Genomic DNA, 22856 nt, shown 5'->3' with positions numbered 1-22856 from the left:
CATGTGCGGAAAGCATGTACACATAGAAAGAAATGGAGTCTCTTTTATCCTGTTTCTTGACTTCACATACACATGCTCTCACATATATGCATATATACACAGAAAGACTTCATGGACTCCCTGGAAAAAATACAGACATAATAAAAAAACAATATAGAGAAGATGTCCAGGATCCCACGTCCTGACTCAGCTAGCTAAGGTCCAGCATGCAGCATAGTAAACAGCAATTTCATGGGAATAAATTATTTATTAGTTTTTTGAGGTTTTTTTCCTTGAAGCTCATAAAGGCAACAATGAAAAATTACTCCAGAATTTATTCATTCTGCATGCTGGGAGAAACATTGTGTGTCTGTGTATATATGCAGATATAAAGCAGACCATGCTGTGTTCTTATATTTTTACGAACAGACTGCAGGTTTATACGCACCGCAGAAATAAGCAGAACACTGTAAAAATTAAAGGAGCGGTACAGAAATCCAGTATCTTTGTGGGCACATAAAAAGACAGAGGTATAGTTTGCTTTAGATACTATAGATGGCTGTTCACTTTCTGCTTAACTAGGCTGAAGCTGATCTTTGCCAGATGATCACTTCTATACCTTCAGGCACTGAGATACTTGGGCCACTGCCCTGGACTGCCACGGAAAATGCATATATGTTGTGTTAGGGCTGTCCTGCAAGGTCTCTATGCACTCAGCTTCCGTGAAGAACCTTAGATGCTCTTGATTTTTTTACTGCAGTTTCCTGTCCGGCCACAATCCTAATCCTGCCCAAAGGCAGGTCCTATGCTAACTGGTAGCAAGACCACGCTGGATATGCCAAAATCTCCACTGCTTTTGAAGTTATTTTGCTTTTTTATTGCTCTCTTGCATTTCTTTGTTATTCCATTCATAGGCTATGCCCTGCCTTTCTGTTGTACATCTACCAAGGTTTGACAGCACCCTTGAGGTTTCAGTCATGATGATACATGTAGACAGATAATCTGCATTTCCTTTTTCTTCAGCCAATAATCGAACTTCAAGTCCATCCTCCACTGTTTCTAAATCCTTAGCACTTCTTCTGGGGCTCTGTATAAAGTTTATCTTCATGCTAGAAGAACGACTTTATACATTGAAGTACAACTCCAGAGTTAAACAGATCATCCTCCAACATCTATGGATCAGCAGCGATTCTCTTGTAACACAGTCAGTTCTTTGCAAACCCTTTCCTAATATCAGACATGTTTCTGGCTGCCCTGAAATTCAGCATAAAAATAGTCACTGGGCTTTTAGATATATTACACCATGCATTTTCTACCATGATAACACAGACATATCTATGGTGGAGAGCACAGACCTGTCCCAGGTGAACAGCTGCTGAATCATGTGCAGTTGCACTGCTCAGGTTAGAGGAGTATGTAAATAGCCCAGGAGATGAACGAAACTTTTGGAGGAGTGTCCTGATCTCTTCTGCAATTTGTCCATAAGAACCAAACCAGGAGCTTCCACACCTCAGCTCATCCAGTGAGCCATTTCCACAAATTCCTTGTATCTATATGTGCTTGATGCACTCCCAGAAATAGCCCCACAAATGTCCTTGAAGGACTTTGCCATGGATCACTGATTTTTCTAATTCCTCTGTAGTTCTTCATCAGCACTTTTGCCTCTGGGATCCCCAGCCACATTTCCTACAGCAGTGATGTGGGTTTGGATTTTTGGAGACTCTGAAGTGAGGGCTAAAATACTGTAGCTAGCTTTAATTACTGGAGGATTAGCAGTAGTCATCCTGACACTGCTTGATGTCTGAGCCATGCTACTAATTCCAGGTGTGTCATCTCATAGTCTGGGGTCTGTGTCCCTGGAAGCTGCTTGATCTGTCATTCACCTCCTTTATGGAGTGGCTGGGAGCTCTATGCAGAATAGAATAGGGTGACAAGAAAATCTCAGTTGCTGAAAGAAAAGTACAGCGTGAGTTTGCTGGAGTATTCAGTCCAAGCCCTAAGACTTAAAGCTGAAGAAGTGATATTATTATGTGACTTCTTAGAATCCATTTCTGGTCATTCTTCAGATAGCAGTCCCCAAAATGATCTCTGTTCAGCCCACCTCAGATGCACAGAGCAACGACCTAGGCAAGAAGGCTGGGGACAGGGAGATGAAGGGAGTGGAAACTGCTGCCCCCTCCCATGGGGGTGAGAACTATTTCCTTGGGAGAAAATGTATTTATTGCCCAGCAGCAGCAGGCCACAGGCTGGTCCTGGGCCAGAATGACCGGAACAATTGACAACAACCTGGTCTCTGCTTTGGGTGGGAGTCTTGGACAAACATCTGAGGATGCTCCTTGGTGGCAGAGCAGCCAGAGTCCCAAGCATTTTTGTAAGGATCACAGGGACACCCTGAGCAAAAAAGAGCATGGATGCTGGACACAAGCCAAGACCCCTTAGCTGTGGTACAGAGGACACCTGAAGTAAGAATCATCTTCATTCACAGACAGTGCAAATACCTCCCTACGAACGAGCTGCCTGGACTCCCTTTCTAAGTGCTGCAGTGATGTAGGTACTGCTGAGGATAGTTCATGCTATCCAAAAGTTAAACCCGCAGAAAGCCAAGTGTGTTTCACCCTGAAAGGGCCAATTTCTCTCTCCCACCAACAGCAGGTGTCTGGATGCTTTACCTACATGCAGAGAAACATGCTACTACAGTAAGTGAAGACGAATACCACCACTTCTGCCTAAATGAGTCTGCTCTACCCACAGGTCATTAGCAAACGACCCCCCATTCCAGAAGGATGGATGCGTTACCAGAAAGCCTCAGCGTTCCAGCGGCTCTGTCAGCTGGGTACCGGCAGTGATGGCTGCACTGCGCTCAGCCTTCTTCCCAGCCAGTGGTGGGAATGAGAAGCAAGGAGAAAGAGGAGACCTTTCCTCTTGGATAGTATCTTCCCTTAATGTGGCTTGAAGCTCTTTACAAACAACAACTGTGGGCTCCTAAACTTCTTGGGCCATGGAGCTTCCCTCCTTCCAAGGGAGATAAGGTGAGAACCAAAGAGGACCTTGGAAATCTGAGCGTTGCATGGGCATTTTACAGTGAACATGTCCCTTGTGATATACATATAACACAAAGAAATTAATTGTGTGAGCTTGACCCTGGTGGCCTGTGCTCCGCTGAGCGAGGACAGGAACCACCACGATGTTGTTTGCAGAAGGTCACGCAAGAAACCTTCAGTAGCTGCTACTGCAGTCCATGAACTAAGGGATGTTGTTCAACACCGTTTGTTATCATGAGAGGTTAGTTCAGCCCACCTTTCACATCGTGGGAGCCAAGGCATGCAGAGGTAAGCGTTGTACCCAACTCGTCCTAGAACGTGAGTGGCTCAGCAGGGAGTCAGACTCAGAAGAGTGAACCTCCCCAACTTTGTCCCTCTTGGATGGGTTGGATGGTGACAACTTTAGGCCAGGGTTGAAAATGCTGCCTGCTGCCCTCTTGGCAGGGAATTCACAGCTGCTGGTCTGCTGTGCTCCCCTCTCATTGAGAAAAGGTCTCCCTTCTCAGAGAGCTAAGCGCTTGAGGCATGCCCCTGGTGTGTTTGCAACTTTGCCCCAGTAGTTTTAGGGTTATTGGCTATTGCTCCAGCTTTCTCAAAGGAAGCCAGCATTAAAATAGCTTTCTATATTCCTTGAGTACTTTCCGTCATCCCTTGGCAGCAGTCATCCCTTCACGTCCTCCCAGTGATGTTACTGGCATCAAGCACAGGGCTCCAACCAATCCCAGCTCTCTGATGCACTTAATTAAAGCAGAATCGCTCAATAATTCTGTTGTGCGTTCCTGGGCATCTGGTCATTCACCTCTCATGTGCACAGGCAATTAATTTTTAGGTTGTCAGTACAAAGGGTTTGAAACAAGAATATTAATTCCAGCCCAGCGGGAGGAAAGAAGGAAGTTTTTGCGGGTGTGTGAGTCCACCTGCAGGGCTCTACCCCTGGATGCTGAGCACCCGCGATGCCTAAAGGCCTCCCAGAGTGTTGAAAGTTGGAAGGGAGGGAAGGTTTTTGAGATAAAACAGTTCCCCCCTCCTGCCCAATTCCATTAATATTGTGGATAAATTAATAACCGTGTTCCTGCCTGGAAACCTCATCAAAATTAGTGGCCCAGGGTGCTACATAAAAATAAATGCCAGACCCTGCTGCAAGGAGCTGTATGTGGCCGTTAGTGACTTATGCAGAATCACACAAAGACCATGTAGAAACCTCAACGCCGAAACTCCTGATTCATGGGCTAAGGCATTTTCATTAGTTTATCCCCTTTCTTGCAACCTTAAAAAAAAAAAAAAAGAAAAGAAAAGAAAAGAAAAGAAAAAGAAAGGCAGTACAGAATCATCATTTTCCCCTGGCATTTATTGAAATGTCATTTGAACGAGACCAAACAATGCTTTATGTTCCTTTGGGTAACTGATACGGACAAAAGTCCGTAAGAACAGGAAAATTGCAACTCTGATCTAGTTAATGGATATTAGAGGCACAAAATGCTTTCAAATGCACACAATCATTTTTATCTACTAATTGAGGGGGTGAAAGCTTCTTTCTAGGAAATATGGTAATATATATTGATCAGAAAAATGAAGCTTCTATACCAAACCCTGAGCATGATGCAAGGTTAAGGGATTTTAATTAATGAAAAAGCTTTTTTATGAAATGGTGCCACCACTCAAGGAGAGTATACACTATGACCTCCAGTTAAGTGGAGACACCTTTTAAATACGACACAGCTCATACGAGCATCACTCACTCCCTTTCTTGGCCAGATAAATATTGGAACAGACCTGCTGCCAGACCAGGCTGTCCTATTCTTCCCTGCTTGAGTGGTGGGTATCCACTGCTGAGGTGACCACCACAAAAATCTCAATATCACAGATATGGATGTCTTTCAGGCATGCCACTGATCTGTGAAGGTATCAACCAGAAGTCTAAGCATCTGGGTGGAACAAGATCAGGTCTGGGGAGTGAAGATCCACAAGGCATCCACAAGACGCATCCAAAGAGCACATCTCAAACAGCTCATGGTATCGAGTGTACATTAGCACTAGACTAAGACCAGAAAGCGAGGTGTAAGACCACGTGCACATATGCAAGTAGCAAGGTGCAGCAGGAGCAGATCTGGAGGTATAAAGGAGCTGGACCCAGTGTGCACACTGCATGCGTTTCCAATGCACACATCGCATATGTGTCAGGAGGGTTACTTCAAGCTATACCCAGGTTTGTTCCCTGGACTGAACATGTATTAGCACTGGCATTGGTCCTGGAGCGTATCTGCTGGTTTAATCTGTTCAAAAAGAGTTTGGGTCATGCAGTCGGAGCCATTGGGAGATGAAAAGAAAAGCCAGTAAGTAGGGACAGCTGGGAGATTTGTTACAGAACTTCACTCCTGATTTGAGTAAATTTAAAACAGCAATGCAGATCTACCCACAAGTCCTGTGCCTTTTACTCCTGAAAACTATTCCATTGCATTTAAGTCCAGACTCCTACAGTCATCCAACGTCCAAGATGCCATTGAAATTAAAGGCTTCTACCTCTCCTTGTGCACCCGGATTTATTTTCTAACTCTTATAAGCACAAACAGAAATATAAATTAGTTCTTTCTATCACTTGCTTTGAAATCTGCCTAACTTGCCTTGCAAATGGAAATATAATGAATTTCAACTTCAAGCAGAAACAAGTGCTTTAATTGCTCAGTATTTTAGTGCTACGTTGTTTACAGGATTATTCTTTTTTAGGAGGCACAGACAGCTTAGACTCAGTCCCAAATGGATGGTAAACTGGCAAAATCTAACCTGCAGCAGTGTTTTTGCTGCCTGAAAGGTAATATATTTACTTTCACTCCACCAGGATTCTTCTGCATCTGAGACCTGTACAGGACAGATGCTAAATTGGCTAAGATGGCAGAATTATCATACCACAGGGGCAGAACAGAGACTTTGCTGCAGGATTTAACCGGTTAGCTTGAGTACAGCAAGGCATCTACACGTGTGTCTTCTATTAACAATATATGGCCACAGCCCTACCCAAAATCTAACTTGGAGCTTCTTTACCTAGCAGGACAGACCAGATCCACTCAAGTCAGCTTGTGATGGAGTAACAAGATTGTTCTGCCATAATCACCAGTGGAAAGAACAACACTTGTCATGCAAAATTGCAGATAAGTTTGTATTTGTTGCAATGTTTCTGCTGCATTCGTCACCGGTGGTATCTGAGCACCTAAGTTTTGGCTGTACAAATTCCCTAGCTAAGTCCTGGAAAGCTAAATGGAAAAGGATTGCTCTACGCTGAAAGTAATTACACCCAGGATCAGGTACGAGGCTCAGACGTGCTGCCAAGTTGAGGGTTGCACCCAGCAGAAAGTCTCATTAAGGCAGGGAGAAGTAGACACCACTTAACGACCCTCCAAAGGGAACACTTGTTCTAATCGCATGAGTTTTTCTTGCTTCTGATACTGTGCAATGAGTTTGGGAGAAGCCAGCAGAGTCCAATGGAAATTCAGAGAAAAGCAACATTACCCACTGAAACATCAGACAAATATCGACTTCTCCACAAAAGGCTTACTCAGACGCCCTCGGAGAGTCAATATTTGGTGGGGAGCATTAAAATTTCACAGGCCTTTGGCCAAGGTGACTTTCTACAAGTAGGACTGATCTCTCTCACAGCAAACCTGCCCACCAAGCCTGCCATGTGCGTGCAGAGGCGGTCCAGTTTTCAGCAATCCCTGGTCTTCTCCTGACTGACAGCAAAGCAACGTTCATCTGTCTTTTGCTCTGTTAGAGATGAAAATCTTCCTGCCTGGGGGATGTGTCTAAGTAACAAGTCCAAGGTCCCAATAAATCCATAGCAAAGGTGGAAAAGAAAGGACAAGTCCAGACACTATGATGATGGGCACTTCATAAATACAGCCCAGCGGTTAGAGAGATTTGTAGGTAGATTGCTGGCATTTTAGTCCATGAACACAGGCTCTTTAAAGGCTGGATTCACTTCCAGCTGCAGTAAAAGGGAGATTTCATGCTCCGTGGGAATTGTCAGTCCCCAAAAGCTTTCAGAGGCTCATGACTGCATTTCCTGTGCATTATATCCCATTATGCAGATGCCTTAAAGTAAATGTAAATCACATCAAGACTAATTGTAAAGGGCTTTTGGTTGTGAGAAGTGCTTTGAGATGGCTTCTGACAGTCCAATGGCCATGTGTCTTCACCCTCTTCCCCTCTCACTCCGCACCCTGCCTCCGCTCATCCACACACCGTGATGTCCTGAGCTCTCATAGACAAGGCCAGCAGGGCTCCCTGGGTTAATTAAATCAGCCTCGTTTGCTGTCTGGAGCTCAAGTGACAAATGCATTTCCAACCTTGCCCCTTTTGAGGGAAGGGTGGTTTGTGAAGCATGACGGTGGCTCAGGACTCCCGGAGTCTGTGCTCATACGTCTCACCCAGATGAAGGCATCACAGCCCAGTGATTTGGTTTTCCCCCCTGTCTTGTTCACTAGGACAAAAAGCACCAGCACTGTGGTGGTGCAGTAAGCACCTTTTCACCCCGCTTTAAAGACTCCCCCTTTCCTGCTTCCCTTCACGGACTGTCATGGGGAAATAAGATGTCAGGAGACGCTTGGGAAGACTGAAAGGGACAGTTCCCCTCCTCCCAACTCAGGCTGTGAATGCGAGGCTAATTTTATTAGCCCAGGCACTCCATTATCCAAATAGCCCCTCGCCAGCCTCCCGATGCATTTGCAGATGCATTAGTGTAATGGTACTCTGCACTGCCAAACACACGCTGCCTTCCATCCCAGATGTGCTCCCCAGGCAGATAAGGTGACTTTTGTGTTTTTGTGTATATATAAGTATAAAAATATATACTGGAGCATCCAAAGATGTCAGCAGCTTCAGAAGATTTTGCGCACACAGAGGGGTAACAGAACAAGGCTCATGTTTTGTAACACCCTTTGAGGTCCTACATAAGCATGGGTATATATTTACAAAAAGCTGCATGTTGGTTCATCGTGTGACAGTGAAGCTATACGCTTAATCATTTGTGAATGCTTACAGCTAGACAAAAATAAGCCTGATTCCCTGCTTTTTCTCTTCTGTACTTTGAGGTTTGCAGAAATCTGTCTAACCCATGCGGGTGGTGACTTTCTGACGTTAGCGCAATGCTGACTCTTCTTTTAAGCTGGAGGAGGAGGGATGTAACTCGGAGGAGTGCCAGGCAACGTCTGCGTGACATGGCTTTCCTCTTGCCCTATGACCTGGCATGAACATTACAGCAGATGTGTACAGTAGATCCAGGTTTTCTGTGTGCTCTATATATGATGAACTTGTGCATCATCCTTCCAGTCACCCACATCGCCTCACAACAAACCTGTTGCACGATGGGGGATAGATGCAACAGGGTTCCTGCCACTAGAGCAACTCATTCACCCGCAGCCTGCTCCCAGTCCAACCCAAAAGAGAGGGCAGTTAGTTAGGAAAATGCTGTAGCCTTTTATAAAATCTTTTAAGAAATTACTAAGGAGCAAATAAATGGCTACATCTGGTCTGTGTCGCACATCACCATCCTCGCAGCCAACAGGAGAAAAGAGCAGCATCCCAGGCTAAGAGCAAATCACAGAGCCAGAACAAATAGTTTTTCCCCACAAATGGAGCACTAAATTCAGGGTGACTTTTCACTTGGTGAAATAAAAAAAATACAGTCAATATCTTGGAGAGGCAGGATGGCAGAAAAAAATAACAAATGAAAGCAAAAAAAGAATAAAATTGTCCCATTGAAATGCACAGGATATTTCCAGGGACCTGACCCAGCTGAGCAAGAAAATTTCATCCGCCCAGTAAAGAAGCTTGCTATTTTTCTAGGACCCTGGGGCAAAACTGTCGATGCTAAAACCTACAAATAGTCCCTCTGCTCTAAGAAAAAATGATTCAAACCTGCAGTTCTTTATCACGTGTGAATTCTTCTTCCTTCTCCTAAACAGTTGCATAAGGAAGCAAAGAAAGAAACACACAAACAGATACATCAAATAGAAATACTTCAGTATTAAAAGATATTTCTGCACCACAACCGTTACTGCTGCTTCTCTCAGTAGAAAGAATAACACCCCAAAGCTGTCTGAGCACTGAAGACAGGGGCAAGAAGTCAGGGCAAACTGTTGGGTTTGTAAACTTTGTGCTACAATTAGCAGTAGGTGGATTGATTGTCAGTTCAAAAAGAAAATCTAGAAGAGAGAAAGGGGGGCTGTTTGGCTTGCGTGGAGCAGGGAGAGCCTACGATATTTGCCACAAGCACTTTTATCTGTTTAGCTATGAAAATTAATGAAAATAAATGATCGGAAGGTAATAAATGGATCTGCAGCTACTCTCACGAAGGAATGCTGATACACTGTTTATACATCTAATGTTTGTTTTGAGACTCTGCAATCTCCGCAGGATGCTTCAGTGCATATGGTGTTGTCACTGTATTTCTTTTTCCTTTTTAATTTATTGATCCAGGATATAAAATTGTCCCTGAATCCCTGGCTTGGTTTTCGGAGGTTCCCTTTGCTGTGAGGAGGTGGCGCACCTCAAGCAAACGACTTCTGAAGGAGCCTGGATGCACAGAGGTGGGTGAACTTCTGGCACCTAAAGAGCAGCAGGAGACACCGGTGGGTTGTGAAACCCAGGGCCCCCCCACTGACACGTTGTTTTCCACTGCTTTAGCAAACGGAGAGCCTTCACGGTGTGATAGCGGCAACAGGGTGTTATCCTCCAAGGCTGTGCCCATCTTATCAAATAAAACATGCCAAGGACCCTTCTAAAGCCCTGCTGGCAAACAGCAGAGTGTCTACATCCCTACATTTTCTTTTCTTCCCTTTTTTTCTGAAGATGGGGTTGATGTTTCCCTACGTCCCCAGGGAGCGGTCCTGCCCATGGTATTCCCCCGAGCCTTGCCTCGGTGCTGCCCGGAGGAGGGCTGCCTGGCACAGGGCAAACCCACGGCAGGAACCGTGCTAATCGTTACCTGGTGCTGCCGGTGGTGGTCAGTGTTTGCGGCTGTGCTGGCCCTGTTCACCTGGTGATTTCGGCATAGCCCAGCAGATCAACACGTGGAGGTGAGCAAAGGACAGCCTCCTCCACTGAGGGGTTGTGAGAACATCACAGTTGACCTTCCCAGCCCCTCCTGAACCTCTTACTGCACGGACGTGCCTTGCATCATGCAAACACGAGGTCCTTGTGGTCAGGCACGTGCTTGAGGTGGCTAACAAGCAGCTATCCCCAAAGGACAGACGGACACCTCCAGGGACACCCGTACATCCACAGACAGCCTTAACCAGAGGATGCTACCAGCTCAGCGACCCCACTGCACACAGCAAGTCTGCTCTGGTGGGCTGTGTGGGCTTTCTCCAAACATGTACCCACACCTCTCCTCTGCTGCACCTGTTCATAAAAGACATAGGCTCTTAATCAGTATTTAGTATGTTTAATTAAGAGTACAAGCTAAAAAAACACTAAATGCTCAAGCTGACAGCTTGCAATAGCTCCTGTCCTGTGTAGTAGTACAGAGGCTTTGAACCTACCTACGCAAATCACATAACGCTGTGTTTGTACTACTTTGTGAAGTTGTATCTATGCTGGTAAATTTAATGTGCCCTGCGTTACTCTCTGGTCCTAAGGCCAGTGAGTATAGAATAGCAGATGTACACATCGTTAAACTCTCTTAGCCTGCAAATGGAGCAGCTGCAACCAAACTGCCTCTCAGAAATGGTCACTGGCCGTGGTCATCCCTGAACCGTGTCCAAGACTTGTCTGGGAGGCAGCTCGCCAGCCCCACGGTGAGGACGTGCCAAGTGCCATCACACCAGTTTAATGGACGAGACAATCCACCTCCAGTGCCTGGTCATGCTCCCTAGTACTGGTACAGGTATAACCTGAAGTCCACGTGGCTACCAGTTCAGTGCTTGCAGGAGCAAGGAAAGCCATGATTAAAAAACAAAACCACAGCAGCAAGAGCAGATGAAAGTAATCCCTCCTCTATTCCCAGGCCATTCCTGGTCCCATGTCACAGAGTTCCATCCTCCAAGGTGTCCAAACAAGCGCTCCTGAGGTTCTGCCGTGAACCAGGGCAGTAAATTAGCCACCTTTAAGCACAAACCAAACCAAGAAATGAATTTTAAACATTTTCTTTTTTCAACTGTCATCAGTCTAAAAGCACAAATGCAAGACGTGGGAAGGGATATCACAGATCCATATTGACACAGGAGATAAGGTATCATCTACCCACAATCTGAAAAAGACGATGTTCTCCCAAACAGGGCCCATACTTGCCTCCTTGGTGGGGCACGAACTACTGAATTTTCGGGATGACGATCACGGAAGGTGTTTTTCTTTTTGCAAGCACACGGTTAAGATGGACTGTGCAGAGATTAGGTGGATTTTCCCAAAGGTGTGAGCTCAACCTTGGGAAAGTGCTGAGTATAGGGATAAGTAATTAGTGATGGATAGCATGTTCACCAAGTCCATTAGCTGGAAAGAAAAGCAAACCTGCAGCATTCTCAGCTGGAAAGAAAAGCAAATCTACAGCATGCTTCACATTCCTTCCCTGAATTTTCCTGCCTCCCGAGAGCATCCCGACGACCCCCTCGCAGCTCGCCCTGCCTCCTGTCAGGGGGCTCCCCTCCGCGCAGCTTCGCGTCTCATTGGGGACTGGCATTTCCAATCAATTAGACATGTCACTGCTGAATTTCTCTGCTAATTACTGGAGTTTATTATGTCTAAAGCCAGGTTAAAAGCGGAATTCCCGAGGTCAAATGGGGTCACCCAGACAATCAGTTCCACATTTTCCATTGCAAAAGAGACCCCCACAATCAGTCACTGCCAAGTGGTTTGTAATGACCAACCTGCCAGTTAATGGCCTGAGGTGAAAGTCTCGGGGATAGATAATGCTCTTGGAGAGAGAGAGGGGGGAAAAAGGAAAAAAAGAAGCGAAGCAGCAACGAAAAGGCCACTTCGGAGGCCGTTATAGCACAGACGTGTGAACCCACAACCCTTTCTTGGTGTCTTAGTGTGGAAGGAGAAGGGTTTCGTTTCCACATCAAGCAGCTCACGGAGAGCAAGAAGAGCCTTCCTTTGCACTAGTTTCTGGGTCTGACCCAGCTGCCAAATGCCCTTTGGTGTCAATGGTGTCGTCTGAGGCCACGAAGAAAGCAAAGGTGCTCAGGGGTAAGGACTGACAGGCTATGACCCACCAGTTGCTCAAAAGTGTGCCAGGAGCTCTGCTACCTGCTTCTTCACCCTTCCTCGCCTAGTAAGAGATGCGGAGGTTGTAAGAGGGTTGCAAGCCAAGGAGAGCCTGGGAGGGCTGTTCTTGAAAAACAAGAGCACACCGCTCCCTTCAGAAGGAAAAGAAAAACATCTCCCCATCTGTTTTGGAGACGAAAGGGTTTTCAAATCTCTCTTGGCTCATTTCGACGCTGCATCCTGTGGGTGAAAGACATCCTGTCCCTTACCAGCATTTCGCTCGGAGCCGGCTGTAGCAGAGCATGAAACACTTCAGCCCAGACAGAGCACACGGGGAGGCTCAAAGTGCTCAGTGTTTGCAGTAGCAGCTGCCTGAAGAGCCTTGCCTAAATGTCAACACTGTTTTCAGAAACAGTTATAGGGAATGCAAAAATAGCAATCAGGGAGTTACGAACCTCTTCTCCATCCAACGGCTGGCAGATGAGTTTATATCATGAGGAAGCCAAAAGAGGATCCCTCTAACTGCTGGCCCTGAAAACTCTCTATAAAAGATAACACTACACAGGCTTCCCTTCCCAGGGTTAAAGGCTTCAGGATGACCAGTGATGAGGAGGAAAAACAGATTCCCGTGCCTCCTCCTACAGCTAGAGAGGTGCCTCAGAGCCCTGACAGTCCGCACTGTCAAATTCTTCCTGATCTCTGGAATGGGTTAGGCTGTCCGAATTGCAGTCTCTCAAACAATGTCCAGGAACGGCTGGGGTTTATTCCCTACACAGTCTGGATAGAATTTCCCTCTTTTGGGAGAGTAAGAGAGCCGAGATCTACAGGCCCAGGCCACACTGCAGCATTTGGTCTCAGCGCCAGAGACTGTTCCCTGGTTTATTGTATTTATCAGTACAGCTGCTGGGAAAAAAGGATACTTTGTCCTGATTGAGGCTAGGTCAGTGCAAACATCTGCCTGTCTCCTTTACGCCAGCGCTCTGTGAATCCAACATTAATTATGTGAATCATCCTGGAGTTGATACTCAATCAAAACACATTCCTGATGTGATGCTTGGAAGAAACACATGGGTTGCCTTTGCTCTTTGGGGCAGAAACTACTGACACGTAAACTTCAAAAGTGCTTGGAAGATTCCTTCCAGAGAAAGCTTCCCAAATGACGTCATGGAAGCAGGGATCTTGTACAAGCACTGTCTTTCATCCTCAAGAAATCCAAAGGGCTTTACAAGCTCATAAATACATCACAAAGACATCCATGGGTCCAAACCTACGGTGTGGTATAGGCCAAGCCTACACTACAAACAAAAATACAGCTATACCCTATACAACAGACTATTGACCAAGTGCTGAGTTTGCTGGTTCAAAATATCTTTCTAAAGGAAAAAAACAAAGCAAGACAAACTCAAGGATTCCCATTACTTCCTCATCCAGTTACGAAATAAAAGAAGAAAATAATTATCAGGGTAGTTGAGTACACTTGTCTCCAATCACAAACTAGGATATCACAAAAACTGAAAAAAAACAAACCCAAACAAACCCTGAAAAAAAATGGAAAAAAAAATTAAGGTCACAGGACGACTTTAAAGTTCTTTTTTAATAGGAAAGAACATAAAAGCCACTTTGCCTTTCAAGGGCAGGTTCTGGAATGGATTTCATTTTCCCGTTCCTACTACACACATCTATGATGATAATGACTATATCAAGTAATATAAAGTGATGAAAGACATTTAGCAGGGGCCTAAAACAAGAAAGACTCAAAGCCATGAATGCAGAGGACACAGCAAATTCTGGAGCACTTAAAAAAGTCCTCCCCAAGTCTGACAATGAAATGCCCATTAGTCCCCACTAACAAGAAGCATGCCTAGGAGTTCAGAGGTATCGCATGAAAAATAGAAAAGGCATTAGAAAATGATAACTCTGTGCACTTATGGTGTAAGGAAAAGCCCCAAGAGACCAAATACTTGCTTCAAAGAAAGTAATAAGATACATGAGCTTGCAATGGAAACAACTTTTAAGGCATATTTAAAATGCAATAATTAAGAGAACGGTGTCTGACAGCCACCGGGCACCGATCCGGGAAAGCACTCAGGCATGTGTTAGATTTAAAAGCTTAAACCCAAGAGGTATGGAAGTGCCTATACCTCTGAGCCAGGGCCTCTGTCTTGCCCAAATCCTCCCTCCCTGGGAGCACTGGTGCCCGGGCTGGGCTGGAGTGGAATACCAAAGCAAGGGGGTGATTAACAACCGGTGCTTTCAAGTGACCTGCAAATGTAAGATCTGTGCGAGACAGGGGAGAGGAGGAGACCTGGCTGTCAGTGAGATTGGAGGAGACAGATGTTTAATGGAGGCCAGGATTACAGATCTGCCAGGCTTCACATGTAATCACCAGCTTCTTAGGTTTCCTCTTTCTTCTCCCCTCCTTCTGGGTCTATTACAGGGTCAGGGGCTGGGGGAGGGCAGGATGGAGATTTTCAGATTTCCAGCTAAATTCCTTGAGCTGCCCTTAATACTCTGACCTATTCCCAGCTGAAACCACAACCTACCAGTCTGGCAGGACTCAGAGACATGGGAATGGATTTTTTTTGTTTAAAACAAGAGGAGCAATGCATTTAACTCCACGGATCCACCTCCTTTCCCCCAAACAGCACGGTAGCTCTGCTGAGCAATCTATGTTTGACTCAGAGCGGCCGCACCGCAGAGGAACAGCACCGCAATCAATAGTGCCAGATGACCCACACGCTGCGTGCCGGGCAGCGCTGGGCCCCCGGGGACACGTCTGCACGGCTTCCCACCCGTCACCCGCTCCCGAGGATCGATAGTCCCTGCCGCTTCTTACCCGGGGAACGACTCGACAAATGCTTTTTGCATTTATGGGCATTGCTCACTCTTTCCTCCAGCCTTACTCATTTTTTTTTGTCCGCTGTGCAAGGCAGGGGGTAGCTATTACTTTGTGAAAGCAGAGCCCCATGAATTAGAAAGACCAACGTTCCCACTTAAAAACACAGGAGACGGGAGGAGGGAGACCTGGTTAGACTGGATGACCCATCTCATTCCTCATGTCATGACTCCAGGCAACCCTCTACAATTGTGTCCACCACATGGATACCTTAAGGCAAGGAGTCCCAAAGATGAACTAAACCATCCTCTACCGGAATGCAGCACCTTCAAAAGCCTCCGTGCATCCTCCAGCTCCTGCACTGCTTCTTTGAGCAGCCTGTGGAGGAAGCATCCTGGCATGGGGATGACTCTTGGCAAGCTGAGAGATGAATGCTGACATTAGGCATCGCTGAAGCTCAAGCCAAATGCAGATCCACTGAGGACAGCGTGAAAGCCGTAGTTCTACCCTCCAACATTGGACACGTAGAAGAGGGCGTAACTGTAGAGTTCAGGCACAAATATACCACCACTATGACTGAACATAGGGTCTTTTAACGAGGAAGACTGTATCAGGCACTAAATTGTGTTAACATAGCTGTATGGACAGAAGTGCACCCCGAACGCTGGCCCAGAGGTGACTGGGGGACTCGGCTCTGATGCATTACTCTGTCACAGGCACATGGCATGACCAAGGACATCTCACTCAGCCCCCTCTGCTCATCAGCTGCAAAATTTCACTAGCAGTGCTCCGACCCAGGGGGCAGTTATAAGAATTCATGTCTTGCCAGCAAGCGGTGTTTAGACGCCGTCCACGGCTAAGATACATGTATTCCAAGTACTTGAGCAGTTGCACTGATACACTCCCCCCCAGCTGGATCCCAGTGATTAATGCAATGTGCTTGCAGACAAGTCATTTCTCTGGGATGGGGCAAGTCTGGAAGAGACAGCATTTTGGCACGGATAAGCAGGGCCAAGCATGAAGCAAAGGGATACCGACCTGCATTTTGTATTAAATCCTTCCTTCCAGTGAAAGACTGTCAAACTGCTCCCAGCTAGTCCCCTCCACGCAGCTTGGGCTTGTCAACATTCCTCTAGATGGGATCAAGAAAGCTATTAACTTAGTGTCATCTACAGGATGGCTACAAATAGGAGAACGATTATACTCTCAAGAAGCATTTTCCTTTCCAGCACACGCAGCAGAACTCGGACTAGATACCTGATGGTAACATATCAAAAGTCCCCTCTGAACTTGGGATCCAGCAAAGCTTTCTTGCTCTCATCAGGGCATGCACATCAGCCTCAGGTGTCAGGAGGAGACCTGTGTTTTCAATAGCCAGTGGTGGGAATTGCAGAGAGCTCCAAAAGAGGTCTTGATCTTGGAAATATCTTCAGTACCTTCAGGACACATGGAGTTACAGTGGTTTGCCCACAGCTGTACAAGGACTTTGTGAGCAAGGCAGGGCATGAGTCTAGCTCTCCCAAATCCTGGACTGTCTCTCAACTGCAAACCTTTGCTCCTTTCCAGTGCATTAAGCATAGTACTTGTTTTAGGGCAAAGTGGGGCATCTGAATACAGCATCAAACTGGCTTATAAAAGCATTTCCAAAGCATAAAAGGAGCTTAATTCAAGTGTGTAAAGCCCAAGGCTGAGGGACAGTGGGAGATGAAATTCCAGATGCCCAGGCATCTCATGGGAGGGAGACAGCCCCCAGCAGAATTTCTTCCCTTGCCATAAATGGCTCATTTGGGACACCTCCAGACCTTGAATCGGTTCCTCACCTGCTCACCCCAGCTTTCTGAGTTACTTACATCACTGCTGGAACACACAACCAACCCAGCAGGAGGTTAAGGGACTCCCTACTCCCTTAATTATTCCACCACTGCTTACTCCTAGGATACCCATGTGCTAGCAGCAAATGAGTTAAAATCAAGCTAAACTATGACTTTTTTGCAATAATATGCCTTTTGCTGATAAAGAATTATTTCAAAAGAGTCAGCAGCACAATGTGCTGCAGTTTTGCCGGTGGGCCAAATTGCTTTTATCATTCTTGGCTGAGAAACACAGGCACTCGCTCACACAATGTCTTTTCCATCCTTAGCTGAGCATCCATGCAGGCTTTTCCATCCATGCAGTCATTTCTCAGAACGCATCTGACCTTATTTAACAGGCCCTTAATTAGGTGGAAGCAAATGCAAGGGAGAGTGGAGTTCAGCCCCTGATATTGCTGAGGGTGATGAGTGGTATTTTAGGGGTGGGAAAGAACGGTCAAACAGAACAAAAGTTGCCTTTGCTGCCAACTGGGATTACGCTCATTGCTTGCTAGAGATCGACTGAACTCTAGGAACTGTTCTTCCCTGTTTTGTGCAGGACTGCCCAAGAGCAGGGCAGCTGGGCAATGCAATGGGCACTTTGGAGGCGTCTTCTTTTGAGGGTTTAGAGAGAGCCTAACAAGACACATCTTTGTAAAGAGAGCGTGCATTTCAACTCTTGAGTTGGGCCTCCTAGAAGCTCCGATGACCCTGATCTTACCTAGGATGTCAGTCTGGTTTAGGAACAGCCAGCTACTCCAAGGAAGAGACTATACTGTCAACACCTTTCCTTCCTGGCTTTCAGAAGTTGAACAGTGGTGTCCTGCAGAAGACCTGACCATCTCTAAAGAGCGGATGTGCGCAGAGTGGTCATCTTTCACACTACGCACAGCAGCCCCTTTTGCAGGTTGAGAGTCAATACTCCCAAAAGCCTACAATACAGTAGGGTCAAACGATAGAAATCTCCAATAGCAGTGCCAAAATTTACAGTTTATGGCTGTGTCTGCTGCTTTTAAATCCCCAGGTCAAAAAGTCACACCTATTAGACAATCTCAGCTTTCCATTTTAAAACAAGACCATTTCTGTCTTTTCTGGTTCTGGACCAATGATGAAAAACATGGTCTGCACACAACCTGATGGCTCACAAACAAACAAATGCAAATTAAAAGGAAAAACTCTTGAGTTATTTTTAAAACTTGTGATCTTGAGCCAGTGTTTCTGGGGACAGCCTCAAACTGACAATCCCCTGGAAACAGCCACTCCAAATCTAGGAGTTAATGCTAATTGAAATCTTGTGCAAAGACAACATTTGAAGAAATTAAGCTATAATTAAGTAAAGTTATTAATGATTGCTTTAACTAATGGATATGATAACATAAGCAGCAAACAAGATTTTAATCAGTGGTCATGAAATCAGAAGTAAACTAGCCAGTCACCACCTCTTCTATTGCAGCTAATTTGTACACAATAATTCTCTTGCAGATAGTGACTCAGCGGCAAAGGGAAGAAGAATAAATCTCAGGAGACAAATAGGTATAAGCCTTCCCCATTTTAATGAGAAACAGACACAGAAAGGCCGAAAAGACCCTGTCAACATGATTTGCAATACTGTTACTTAATTTTTACCAAATGTGGTTTCTGCCATGCTTTAGTTGAAGTACATATTTATTTGATATTTCATTGGCAAAGTTTAAAAGTTCCCCCCAAATACCTATCTGCTTCTGCTACACATGACCCTTTGACATATCGTAATGGTTTTAGGGAATGATAGCACTTCACAGATATGATTTATTCCCAGATCATGGATGACTTTCTGCTAGTTTACAGGGAAGAAGCACAACTTTCCACTGGAGCATGAAGCTGACTCACCTGCATGAAACAAAACTGCCTGCACGGAGAGGGACAGCAAATCTCCCTCCTCGAGTCAAACGTAAGGTTACTTATAAACTGTTTGCAGAACAGAGTCTTCCCTAGCCATTAGTAAACCGAAAGTAGGAGGCAGCTCAAAGCCTTGGGATTTTAATAATACAAAGTTGGGGCCTCTTGCTGTTTGCCTTCTGGTTTTTGAGCCTTTAAGTTCGTTTTCTCTAGCTCTTTCCTTTGATCCCTCTATATCAAAGAGAAGAGCTGAGATTCTCGTGTCTTGGAGTTGCTTCCAGGTGCTGCGTCAGCTTTGCAAAACACATCTAGCACTGGGAGAGACCCGGGAGTCCAACACGCTGACACAGAGCTATTTAGGGGTGATGGAGGTGATCTTCCAAATACTAGCCCAAAGCCACAACAGGAAAGTGAGCATCCTGCACCTCCTGATACGTAGACCTGGCCTGCATGTGCGTGTCAACAGTTAAGCATCAAAGAGGCAAGGAGGCATGGGCAGCCAGCAGGCTGGTGGCAGCTGGAAGAGGAGAGAGCAAAAGAACAGGGTTGCCAGAAGTGGAGGAGTGACAGAAAAGCAAGGGCAAGTCCATAAATTGGAGGACAGGGCCACAAAGAGGGATGGGATCAGCGAGAGAAGCAGGAATAGTGAGGAAGGGGTGAAAGAAGCATCTTAAACCCTGCAGAGAGCTCCAGGGAGCTTGTTGGCTCAGGCTTCTCTTTTGGGAGAAGAAAAAAGATTCTGAGAGAGGGTTAGAGGAGGAAGAGGGACCTGGGGAGGCATGTATGTGCGTGACGAGGAGCAGAGGAGATGCAGAGACACTGCAGACCTCCTTCCCCTGCTCCTCTAGCAGCGTTTCCCATCTGTTCCTCATTCCCTTAGATCAGCGTGTGAGGCAGAAGACTCTCCCGTGTCTGCTCACCAGAAACAAAGAAGGAAAAAGAAACAGCCCAAGCCCCCAAGGTACCGATATCCCCATGACCCCCAAAGAACATCTCAATAAAGGCCCAAGTGCCATTCAGACAGATAAGTGAGGAAATGATACCTCAGAGCAGCCTTCTCCCTGCTTCCACCACGCGAGACCCCCGTTCGGTGGGAAACGCTGTCTGGCTTGTAACTCCCTTGGAGCCTTTGTGAAGGCTGGGGCTAAATGGCAGATCTCTTGACAAATCGTGACAGATCCCATGCATGCACCAACCCTTCCCCGCTCTGTCAACAGGGACTTGGAACACACGTTTGCACTTGAAACAGGCATACGCCCGCGGCTCCGTGAAACGATGGGACCTTTGTATACTCTGGGTTTCGGTGACAAATCTTCCTGTCTTCCTCGTTCAATCCATCTCCTATAAATGGAGCCCCTCTGAGGGTGAAAAGCCATTGCATCCTGCTCCTGAGAGCACAGCACGTCCGATAGCCCCGACGAGTGCTGCTCGTCACCTTTCGGCGTTCAGAGGAGCTGCAAGGGAGGACCTCGTTCAGCCACAGACCGCAGGGCTGAGCTGGGTTCTCCGTTCCCCTTGAAGCCCAGGGAGTTCAGCTCCAGACGAACCCCCCCCCATGTGCAACCCAAGGACCCCCCAGTTCACTGAGGAAAGTGCTCCCATGCAGATGTTGACTTTATCAAGGCCAGGGGATGTATTTTTTTGGCAGTACGAGAAAGCGTTTTCTTGTAGCCAGATTTATAGTGACAGCTCTTTGAAGGTGTTTCAAGCTAAAGGGTGCCTTGCTGAGCTGAGTCTAAATGCCTCATTGCAGGATAGTTTGGGCCATGGCAAGGGCAATACTTGCCAGGACTGCCAGAGCCACAACAGGACTGGGACAAGCTGGAATATTTGACTTTATCGTTGGGGCTTCCATTCCTGTTGAAGACTGGTGAGTGACGGAGCCAAACCTGGCAAAACTGCTTTTAATGGAGCGTCTACACATGCAACGGGATCGCTCTTATCTCCAGGGCACTGTCAGGGTCGAGGCCAGCAGACGGAGGGCAGAGAAACCTCCTCCTTCCCCAGGGACATGACCAGCCCTGGTGCCTGCCTGCCTTTGAAAAGGTCGGGTCAAGCCATCACCCTCCTGTCCCTCATCTCCACAGTCCTCACAATACCAGGGCATTTCTGTGGGCAGTGAAAACCTCTGATAAGTCAGATCTTCATCCGTTTATGAAAAGAACTGTACGACACGGCTTGTATAGTGGATGGGATATATGCTCCCCAGGGCCAGCCTGCACTCCTCCACGCTGTTCACAGTCCTGCCCCCAGAAAAGGCAAACCCCTGCACCCACTCTCAGCCACCGAAGCCCTATAAATGTTAATTCATTCGAGCACTTGAAGCGTGTTATATCATGAACACAGAGATAGAGACTGTATTGCTGTGATGGCAACGCTGTCATTCACATTCTTGCTACGTCGCAGATAAAATGAGAGACGGGCAAAGGCTTCTGTAGAGTTGAGTGTTTCACAGAATCAGATCAGATTTTAAATAATAACAGTCCATGCCCTTTTCACTAACCTCTCTCATACAGACACCCTTGGCTTCAAAGATGGGTGGGAAAAGATGATTGAATAAATCACAGGGGACTCAGGGCTCCTGAGTTCTCCATAGAGCTCCATCATCAACTTGTGGTCCTAAAAAAACCTAAAAAAACCTGCCTAAGTTTGTGCTTCAGAACAGCCAACCACAAAATCAATCTGCTTATGTTGTAACGTTTAGGGAAGTGCAGGTAGTCAATGTACCAACAAGAATATATTCTTGGAAGCTCCTGGCGGAAAAACAAATTGCTCCTTTCATTCCAGATTTCATTTTTTAAAGAAGTGAGTGAATGAACGGTGCTATCCCATCGCCCTTTCCTAGAGAGAATCAAGACAGCTCCTGGATATTACAAGACCAACCAGCCCAAGGGAGCCAAACATCTTGTCTCTGTAAATCTGAAGGGCTGTACAAAGCTGGTGGTGGTATCTGAGGTGACCTGTTGCCAAACGGGCCTGCACAAAAAAGACACTCTGAGCAAATCTGAAATCAGTGGATATTGGCGTATCGTCATGCTCGCAGGCTTTGACCATGCAAGGAGCCCCATTCTATTCAAAGAAAAAAGAAAGGACCCGCAGAGTAAAAGGATGAGAAAAAGGAACAATGTCTTGACCAAAGTCTCACAGGACCTCGCAAGCATCACCTGCCTCCAGCTTCCCACCCCATCCCAACAGGTGACTGGGACTGTTTTCACTTCAGTACTGGAGGTGACATCCCACCCTTGCCCAGCACTGAGCAGATAAGAAAGCGATGCCAGCTCTGTCATCACGTCCTTTCTCTTGAGTTATCATCACCTTTAATAATGACATGTACAGAGTTGCTCCCCTCCCCACTCTTTGATTTTAGATATAAATATCCATAGCCTAGGGAGTGGGTCGGAGACATCGCAAAGGCACAAAACTTTTAAAATAAATTGGTTCAAGCAGAAGAAATGACAGTCATGGACTGGAAACGATAACCTCCCTATTTTGTATGGGAAGAAGGATAGCCAGCCTGCCACATCTGAGCTCCTGGACCACAGCAACCCTGCTGAACACCTCCCTCCAAAAACTGCATATAGCCCTGCCTTATGGGCAAGGAGAAAACTCCTCTTAGCTTAGGTAAAGGCTAATAATTACAGTGTTAGCCACCGCCTGGAAAACAGCCACCTGAAGAGGATATGAGGAGGGTCTATAAAATCATGGGAGGTGAAGAGGAAACGATTATTCACTGTTGCATTTTTAAGGCAGGAATCTGTGGCTGGTGAAACTGCCACGAGGGCTGATGAGAGGAGGGGACATGGTGGCCCATCTCCATCCTCGAGACTGCCGACTGTTGTCGACTGCAGCGCAGTGCTGGCAGAGGGTCGGAGTACACCATGCACTAATCAACCAGTTACAATAACTCAAGGAATCCTTCATGGCCACAAGACTAATGATATACAACAGATTTCTTCATGCAAAACTACTTCTTCCTCCTCCACCCCAAACAGCAAACTTCCCAAGGCCAAGCGCTCTGCTGAAATCAGCCAGATTTCCATGTCCAGCACCCGGATTGGTCCTTCCCTGGAATCTGGC

At 46.4% G+C, this 22856-nt stretch overlaps 1 protein-coding gene across 1 annotated transcript in view; it reads right to left on the bottom strand.

Annotated features, from left to right (window-relative positions):
* Positions 1 to 22856, bottom strand: part of PLXNA4 (plexin A4) — a 452832-nt gene that overhangs the window by 204961 nt on the left and 225015 nt on the right. The window lies entirely within an intron of this gene.

Source organism: Accipiter gentilis, chromosome 11 (genome assembly GCF_929443795.1).
Source record: "Accipiter gentilis chromosome 11, bAccGen1.1, whole genome shotgun sequence".
NCBI lineage: Eukaryota > Metazoa > Chordata > Aves > Accipitriformes > Accipitridae > Astur > Astur gentilis.
The sequence above is the reverse complement of the archived record's forward strand: the minus strand, read 5'-3'. Positions and strand labels throughout refer to the sequence as shown.